The following is a 10,664-nucleotide window of genomic DNA, read 5'->3' on the forward strand; positions in this document are numbered from 1 at the left end:
GCAAAGCTTAAGTTTGGTGTTTTGATGACTTGAATCATCTACCCTTGTTTCTTGCATAAAGAGGACTATAAAAGAGCATCAATCTCAACTGATCATTGCAATTCATGCATTAATTGATGAATATTATGGTACATTGCTTTGAGATGAGTTGTGCTCAATTTCAGGTGAAAAAGACATAAAAAATGGGAAGAAAGCAACAAAGAAGCTGGGTGTGTGAAACTGGCGTGCCACTTGGAGCAAACACCACAAAAAATGCACTGGCGTGGCACGCTAGGAGCTGGGCGTAGCACGCCAGTTCTAAATTCCAGAGGAGAAGTCTCAAGCATTCACATGTGCGTGGCACGCCAGGAACTGGGCGTGGCACACTAGTACAAAGTTCCAGAGAGCAATAATGGAGGACACTAAAGGGGCATGGCATGCCAGGTTGGGCGTGGCACGCCTAACCCATCACCTACTATGGGCGTGCCACTTAAGCCAAGGGGTGTGGCACGCCAGCTCACCACTCTAGGAGGAACCATCACTATGGCGTGCCACTTGGTATCGAAGGCGTGGCACGCCAGCTCCAAAAAGTCACTTGGGCGTGCCACTTGAGGAACCAAGCGTGGCACGCCAAGCTTGAGAAGTCCACAAATGTATGGGCGTGCCACTTGAGCAGCATGGTGTGGAACTGGTACAAAATCCCAGAGAAGGTGCTGAAGGCCAATGAAGTCTGGGCGTGCCACTTGAGGTCGAAGGCGTGGCACGCCAGGCTCTCAGTTTCACTTAGGTGTGCCACTTGAGCAACCAGGCGTGGCACGCCAATGCACAAAGAGGCCAAAGCAAGGGCTGGGCGTGCCACTTGGTATCGAAGGCATGGCATGCCAGTCCAAGAATCTCACTATGGCGTGCCACTTGAGTGCTGGGCGTGGCACACTAGCTGCAGGAACCAAGGCAAGATCAAGAGCGTGGCACGCCAGCCTCTAGGCGTGGCACGCTGGTACATAATTCCAGAGAGGATGAAGGAGGCCAAATACATGGGCGTGCCACTTGGTATCAAGGGCGTGGCACACCATCCACTATTCCTCACTTGGGCGTGGCATGCTAGTGTCATTCAGAAAGCAAAAGCCATTGGAGCATGCCACTTGAGTTCGTGGCGTGGCACGCCAAATAGAAGAATCACTTGCCTACAAAGGGCGTGGCATGCCAGACCTTGGGCATGCCATGCTAGTTCAACTTTCCAGAGAGCTTGATCAAGCGTGCAACAAGGGCATGGCACACCAGACCCTGGGCATGCCATGCTAGTTCAAGTCTCCAGAGGCAAGAAGAAGAGGAAAAAGGCTTGGGCATGCCACTTAAGCTCGAAGGCGTGGCACGCCAGGCCACATGGGTATTAAAAGACCCTGGGCGTGCCACTTGAGCTAGAAGGCGTGGCACGCCAGGGATGTTATTGAAGACGAGCGTGCCACTTGAGGGACTGGGCATGGCACGCCAAGCTAGGATTGGAGAAGCACGTGACACGCCACTGAAGCGCCAGCCACACGCCAGTGGAAAGTCACACCTATTGAGTTTATTTTCCTTCCAAATTGTAATTTTCATTTTTCACTTTTGTAATTCTTTTATTTTGAGAGCTAGGAGTAGTACAAATACCCCCAAGAAGTACTGAAGAAGGGGGTTAAGCTGTTAGAGAGATTAGTTTTAGATTCACTTTTATACTTCATCATCTTCTTTACTTTTAAGTACTTTTCTTTGAGCTATAAGTAGCTCAATTCCCTCTCATTGAGAGAGGGAGCTCTGTTGTACTTGATGGATTGATGATAGTGAAATTCTTTTTCTCTTCATCTTCTCTTTGATTTGATAGAAGGAATTTTGTTTCTAATGCTTAATGTTCAATTATCTTGGAAAAGAGATTGAATGCAAAATGGGTTTCATGGGAACCTTGGGAAAGGAAACATGAAACCATGCTTGAAATCCCTTCTCACACTTGAGTAGGATCTGGGTTTTGGTGTTTGGATATGGTGACATATAATCCTCCCTCTACTTGGACCTATAATGATGTGTGGTATAATCAGGGACCAAGCATATCTCTCTTCATGAACAATTAGACCAAGAAATTGGCTATTGATCAAGATCTGAGAGATTGAGTCACCAAGAGATTGGGGCTCAATCAATCATGATTGCCAAGAGGTCAATGAGTTGCATGATTGAAGAGGATATAAGCTGAAATTGATCTAAAGAGACAACATCTCCTGATCTCAATGAATTTCCCCACTCTTATCTACCACTTTCTTTATAGCTTGATTTTACATTCTGCAATTCCCCATTCCCATTTACAATTAAGTCATTTATAATTCTGCACTTTACATTCTGCCATTTCCATTTCTGTACTTTATTGCTTTCCTTTACATTTTAGCCATTTACATTTCTGCCATTTATAATTCTGCAAATTACAATCTATCTGTTCCGCTTGACTAATTCATCAATTGATTAAAACTGCTCAAATTTGCCAATCTCTGTGGATACGATCCCACTCCACTGTGGGTTATTACTTGACGATAATTTTGGTGCACTTGCCAAAAGAACTGATTCACCATTTTTGAATGGGGTGTGAATTGGACTCATCACTCAACGTTGGAGTGCCAACATTCTTCTACCCACGCGTACGCGTGCCTTGCACGTTTGCACCTTTGGATTCAGAAAGCGCATCCACGCGTGCGTGTCGATGCAAAAATCCCATTTCCAGTTTTAAAAACATGTAGAAGAGCGTTGGCCTCAACGTTGGACTAGCAACGTTCCCTCCAACGTTGGCCTATCCACGCGTGCGCGTGCTGTACTCGTGTGCGTGGATTTTCAAAAGTTAAGCCCGCGAGTACGCGCCATAGACACGTATGTTGGCCACCAAAGTTTGAGGTAGCATTTGGAGTCCAATGTTAGCCTTCCATGCGTATGCGTCAGCTACGCGTGCACGTGGATTGCCAGAATTTCTAATCCACGCGTACGCGTACAGCACATGTGCGCGTCGCTATAGATTTTCAAAATCTCCAGAAAGCTCATTTATTCACAACATTGGGGGTAACGTTGGATTGCCAATGTTCCCTCCAACGTGGGCACTAGCAGATTATGCAGAATCTTGCTCTACTTCCTTCTCAATGTTTAAGGCAACGTTGGTAGTCCAACATGGCCACCAACATTGCTTCTTGTTCGTCCTTTCCATGTTCCTTTTTCAACTTCCTCCCATGATTTCCTTCACCTATCATCAACCAATACATGCATCAAACCCTTACTAAAGTCATGAGAATTCTCATCATTCTTAGCACACAAGTAATTATAGCGTAATTCTCATGAAATTGCATCAAATTAACCATGGTTAGATGAATTTAGGCATACATGAATTTCTAACCCAATTGCTTACTTATAACTCAAGAAAGTGCATAAAACCTATTAAAAACAAAGAAAAAGGCTAATGAAACTAGCCTAAGATGCCCTAGCATCATTCCCACAACCAACTTTATGCACTCATTAGCATTAGTTACTAGGGAAGACGACCCGAGAGTCTAAATACTCTCGGTTTATATTTGATTTGAACTGTGACAATATCTTGAATTGAATTTTGATTGAGAGGATCCATTTCCGGTTTGGACTATACTCACAACGAAATTACTTTATCTAGTTTTCTGAATTGGCGTAATTCTATCTACCAAGTGGTTAGTGCAATTAATCAAACAGTTAGTGGATTAGTGTGCTAGAAAGTAAATGAACAAAGAAAAACAACTTAAATTGCAGAAAACAGCAGTAAACACTGAAATTAAAACTGATCAAAAGGAAAGAAAAGTGTTCAATCTAGTTATCCTCTAATTTAATCATTGTTAATGCAAAATCAATCCCCGGCAATGGCGCCATAAACTTGATGCACGAAAATCTGTCTCTCAACAAATTTCCCTCAGCAAGTATACCGAATTATCGTCAAGTAAAAACTCACAATAGAGTGAGGTCAAATCCCACAGGGATTGATTGGTTGAGAAACTTTAATTAAAGGAGTATTCTAGTTGAACTAAGCGAAACTAAATTGAGAATTGCAGAAATTTAAATGGCGGGAAACGTAAACAGCAAGGAATGTAAATAACTGAAAATAAATTACAGAATGTAAGGAGCAGAAATTAAATTGCAGAAACTTAAATGGGAATGGGGATGATTGAGCATAAATGTAAACAACAGAAATTAAAGAATGGGAGAGATCAGAATGGGGAGGTACATTGGGCTTAGGAGATATTGCATTCTCCGTATCAAGTTCATTCTCATCTCTTCCTCAATCAATGCATTCATTGATCTTCTTGGCAATCTTAGGTGATTGGATCCCAATGTCTTGGCAATCCAATCTCTCTAAGCTTGAACAATTGCCCAATGTCTTGTTCTAATTGCTCATGGGAAGAGATGAAGTACGATCACTAATTATACCACATGTTTTTCTGGATCAAAGTATTGGTAGAATTACATGTCACTATATTCATCCAACCCCCAGCCCAGTCCAACATGAGAAAGAATTTCTAGCATGATTTCCTCATTCCTCTTTCAAGGTTCCGAGAAAATCCAAGTATGAACAATTTCTCTTTCGAGACAACTGTTCAATTTAATGGAGATCGAAAGCTTTCAAGCAAAATCAAGAGAAAAGATAGAGGAAGAAAAATAAAAACTGTTATTGATCCATTGAATTACAACATAGCTCCCTAATCTAATGCAGAGGGGTTTAGTTGTTCATAGCTCTGGGAATGGAATTTGAAATTGAAAAGTGCATTGCAAAAGTAAACTGAATTTACAGAGAGTGTTTACAATCTTGGATCCCTAGGTTCCCGATCCCCCTTTTCTAACTCAAACTCTCTGCTATTTATACACTTTCTTCCTTCAGTCTTCTAGTCTTTGGACTGGGCTTTGGCCTTTGTTGAAGTAGTTAAAGTGGCTCTTCAATGACGTTGAGAAGGGACGTTGGTAACTAACGTTCATACTCTGCATGGGTGCCCAATTGTAATATTGCTGGCATCAACGTTGGTGATCAACATTGAGTCAAACGTTCTTTTGAAAAAGGATTGAGCGTTGCCACTAACGTTTGACTCAACGTTTGTGCACCAATGTTAGTTCATCCACACGTGCGCATCGCCCACACGTACGCGTCAAAATAGCATTTTGCGCGTATGCGTTGCTCACGCGTTCGCAAGATTGGTTAAAATTCACGTTCATACATACATGTCACAGCAAATTTTCCAACTCCAGATTTAAAATTTTTATCGCAGGCGTTGGACCTAACGTTGGTTCACCAACGTTACCTCCAACTTTGCATACTTGTGCGTACACACACTGCTTGTGTGTGCGCACACTTGAACTTTTTCTTCTTATGCGTACGCACACAATGCCATGCGTACACACAAGGCAATTTTCTCAGCTCCAACTTTGAGTCTCATCGAAGACGTTGGAGGTAATGTTGGTGAGCCAATGTTCCCTTCAACGTTGCACCCCTTTTTGTAAGAACATTTCCAGCAACGTTGGTGAGCCAACTTTGGCCACCATCGTTGCACTTTAAGCCCATTTAGAACGTTGCCTAGCAATGTTGGTGAGCCAACTTTGGCCACCAACATTGCATGGCCCTCTTCCTCAACGTTTGAGGCAACATTGGTGAGCCAACTTTGGCTATCAACGTTGCTTCCCTTGCCATTTCTTTGCTTCTTTGCACCTATCATCAACCAAACAAATGCATTAAAGTCTTGCTATAATCACAAGATTTTTGCATCATTCATATCATCAAGCAAATCTAGCATAAATCTCATGAAATGCATCAATTTAACAATGTTTGATTGAATCAAAACATGCATGAAATTCTCATCCAATTCCTTACTTATTGCTCAAGAAAGTGTATGAAACCTAATGAAAACAGATGAAAAAGGCTTGTGAAACTGGCCTAAGATGCCTTTGCATCACATTGCATCTCTATGTCTCACTCCATACCTTTGAAGGAGAGATTCAAGTTATTTATTACAAAAATGACTTCCACAATCACTTGTCAAACTTCTTGGTACCCTAAATTGGCTAATGATGTTTTTCTTGAGAAATTAAAGAACTACTTTTGAGATATTTGTTGGCACAACCACTGCTTCAATCCATTTTGACACATAATCTACAGCCACCAAGATGTAGAATTTGAGTATGATGATGGTAATGGACCCATGAAGTCAATTTTCTAAACATCAAATAATACAACCTCTAATAGTTTTGTGGCATCTCATATCTCTTAGGCAGATTTTCATCTCTTTGACATTCAGCACACTTTTTAAGAAACTTCTAGAGTCTTTAAATAAAGTAAGCCAATAGAAGCCATACTGAAGCACCTTCATTGCTGTTCTCTCCCCACCAAAGTGTCCCTCATACTCGGATCCATGACAATGCCATAAAATTTCTTGGATCTCTTCATTAGGTATGCACCTCTGTAGTATTCCATCTGAGCATCTTTTGAACAAATAGGATTCATCCCACGAGAAATACTTAGCATTATTTAAGAGATTTTTTATTTATTTCTTAGTAAAATCTTTTGTGATAATCCTTCCAGCTTTGTAGTTGGCAATATCTGCAAACCATGGTGCTTCATGGATCATCAAGAGATGCTCATCAGGAAATTGCTCATTGACAGTAGAGGTATGATCTTGGTGGCTTTCAAGAGGGAGCCTGGAGAGGTAGTCTGCTAGTTGGTTCTCTACTCCCTTTCTATCTCTTATCTCAATGTCAAACTCTTGAAGTAGAAGAATCCATCTTATGAGTCTTTGTTTTTCCACCTGATTAGTCAAAAGATATTTTAGTGCAGTATGATTAGTATATACAATAACTTTTGACTCAATCAAATAAGATCTAAACTTGTCAAAATCAAAGACAACAGTCAACAATTCTTTTTCAGTGGTTGTGTAGTTTTTTTAGGCCTCATTTAATACCCTACTAGCATAATATATGATATGCAAAATCTTGTCTTGTCTCTGTCCTAATACTGCACCAATTGCAAAGTTACTAGCATCACACATCAATTCAAAAGGTAGATTTCAAATTGGTGGTGCTAAGATAGGTGCAGAGGCAAGCTTTGCCTTGAGGGTCTCAAAAGCAATTAAACATTTTTTGTCAAAATTGAAAGGATTACCAGAGGCCAAAATATTGCTCAAAGGTTTGGCAATCTTTGAGAAATCCTTGATAAACTTTCTATAAAACCCAGCATGACCCAAAACTTCTAATTGCCTTGACATTATTTGGTGGTGGTGTAACACCGTTGCTACCAGAATGTCAAACTTCTGGCTGGGCCAATCTGATAGCATAGATATTATGACGACTTTCATAAATATATGTATTTAATACTAAGATAGGAGCCTTTTTTTTAAGTTAAAACTGTATAAAGTTTTTCTTTTCGAATAAGAAACCCAAAATACTTTTAAACTTAAAAACATACATACATACAATTAGATAGAACACTTACAGTATATATACATATATAATAAATAACTTACAAGCATTACATACCACAAATGCTATCCCTCTTACAAAATTATAAAGATAAAGGCGAGGAAAAATATTAATAACTAAGGTAATACAAAGCATCGTAGAAACAGAAACTAAGATAAACTCTTCATAACTTCTTCGTCCATATCCTGATAAGGGAAACCTATAGGGGGGTGAGAATGTTGTCCTCGCTGGTCCTCACCAAAGGGGTTAAAGAATTTCTACAACAATATACGTAAAATAAAACTATTTTCAAAATATAGTGATCGTTGCTCATCTTATGTACCTTTTCGAAAACCAAAGGTTTTACATCTAAAATCCTTTTCAAAAGAGAAATCAGTTAATTACCCAAGGACTTAGAAAACCTTTTTTCTTAGTTATAAAAATCTTAAAAGTTTTCCCTAGACAGCATGAATGACCAACCTGTCCCAAGCATAGGTTTATTAAGTCTATGCTGAACTAGTTTAATTTTTCATACAGACGAACCAGCCACAGCCTCAGGCCCATCACATAATCAAACATGGTCTCAGGCCCAAACAACTCAATCAACATCCAACTCACTAGAATCCAACCAATTACTGTCACAAACACAAGTAATGTGTTTCAAACACAATCAAGAGCAATTACGTCAAGTATAGGAATTAGCAATTAAACAGAATTATTCACATAGGCAAACCAATTACAATATGCACACCCAAACAATCTCACATAGATGCATATCATGAATGCCTATCCTATGGCTGATGAGTCTCATCAGTTGGTTATAAAACCAACCCAACATGTCTGGTAGCTAACCCTGGACAGTCCCTTGTGTGCACATCCCCAAGAATCTATGCATAGCTTTTTCTCAATTATTATCAAATTCAACTCATTGAGGGAAATTCCGGGGAGTTAAAGTGCCCAGCCACATCTTGCAACGTAGGGTCAACAGAGTATCGAGTCTCAATTGGGAGCGAGTGGTGGCTAGCCACTGCATCTGCCCAAGGATGCGTCTTTAGTATTTTAACCGATTTATTAAGAATTTACGGTTAGAATGGATATTACTTTGATTAGTTGAATTTTATTGATTACAGGAAGTTTTAGAAGGAAAACAGGAAGAAATAGAATAGAAAGGAGGACAAAGAGCAAGACACAGAAAGCTCTCTGCAAAAGACAGAGACTCAGATTGATAAAAACAGAAAGACCCCTGGGAGAAGAAGCTCCCTGGAAGAAGAAAAAGTGAAGGACGTGCAACGTGAGAGCTTCACATACTACGCAGGAGACAATTCTCATGTCACGCGTACACGTGCTCTACGCGTACGCGTGACCATCACATTTCACATAGTATGCTGAAGATCCCACGCGTAACGCAGCTATCACGCATACGCGTACATCATGCGTACAAGCAACAAAGGATATTTTGACAGTCACGCGTACACATGAGGCACGCGTACTGGTGCACGAAATCACAATCACACTTTTGCAATTCCGTACAACTAACCAGCAAGTGCACTGGGTCGTCCAAGTAATACCTTACGTGAGTAAGGGTCGATCCCACAGAGATTGTCGGCTTGAACCAAGCTATGGTTATCTTGTAACTCTTAGTTAGGATATCAATAATAATTCTCAGTTTTAATTGGAATGAGTAAAAGAACATGGATTAAATGATACTTATTATGCAGTAATGGAGAACAGGTTGAGGTTTTGGAGATGCTCTGTCTTCTGAATCTCTGCTTTCCTACTGTCTTCTTCTTCACGCACGCAAGGCTCCTTCCATGGCAAGCTGTATGTTGGTGGATCACAGTTGTCAATGGCTACCATCCGTCCTCTCAGTGAAAATGGTCCAGCTACAGGTTTCGTAGGGCTAATCATCTGTCGGTTCTCACTAGTGTTGGAATAAGATCCATTGATCCTTTTGCACACTGTCACTGCGCCCAACAATTGTAAGTTTGAAGCTTGTCACAGTCATCCCTTCCCGGATCCTACTCGAAATACCACAGACAAGGTTTAGACTTTCCGGATCTCAAGAATGCTGCCAATTGATTCTAGCTTATACCACGAAGACTCTGATCTCACAGATTTGAAGGCTCTGTTGTCAGGAGAGGCAATCAAACTCATGAACCAGGAACCAAAGTGATACACACTCAATCTAAGGTAGAATGGAAGTGGTTGTCAGGGACGCGTTCATAGGTTGAGAATGGTGATGAGTGTCACGGATCATCACATTCATCATAGTGAAGTGCGAGTGAATATCTTAGAATAGAAACAAGCGTGATTGAATGGAAAACAGTAGTAATTGCATTAATCCATTGAGACACAGCAGAGCTCTTCACCTCCAACCATGGAGTTTAGAGACTCATGCCATAGAAGATACAAAATTCAGATGTAGAATGTCATGAGGTAGAAAATGAATCTCTAAAAGTCGTTTTTATAATAAACCAGTGACCTAGGTTTACAGAAAATGAGTAAGCTAAGATAGATAGTGCAGAAATCCACTTCCAGGGCCCACTTGGTGTGTGTTTTAGGCTGAGCATTGAAGCTTTCACGTGTATAGGCCATTCTTGGCATTGAACTCCAGCTTTTGTGCCAGTTTGAGCGTTTAACTCCAAGTTTTATGCCAGTTCTGGCGTTTCACGCCAGAAAATGGTAGAAAGTTGGCGTTTAGATGCCAGTTTGCATTATCAAAATTCGGGCAAAGTATGGACTATTATATATTGCTGGAAAGCCCAATATGTCTACTTTTCAACGCAATTGAGAACGCGCCAATTGGGTTTCTATCGCTCGAAAAAATCCATTTCGAGTGTAGGATAATCCAACAACATCTACAGTCCTTTTTCAGCCTCTAAATCAGATTTTTGCTCAGGTCCCTCAATTTCAGCCAGAAAATACCTGAAATCACAGAAAAACACACAAACTCATAGTAAAGTCCAGAAATGTGAATTTTTCATAAAAACTAATAAAAATATACTAAAAACTAACTAAAATATACTAAAAACTATGTAAAAACAATACCAAAAAGGGTATAAATTATCCGCTCATCACAACACCAAACTTAAATTGTTGCTTGTCCCCAAGCAACTAAAAACAAAATACGATAAAAAAGAAGAGAAAATGCAATGAATCTCAAAAATATCAATGAAGATTAGTCTCAATTAGATGAGCGGGACTTAAACTTTTTGCTTCTGAAC

Source organism: Arachis ipaensis, chromosome B03 (genome assembly GCF_000816755.2).
Source record: "Arachis ipaensis cultivar K30076 chromosome B03, Araip1.1, whole genome shotgun sequence".
NCBI classification, from domain to species: Eukaryota; Viridiplantae; Streptophyta; class Magnoliopsida; order Fabales; family Fabaceae; genus Arachis; species Arachis ipaensis.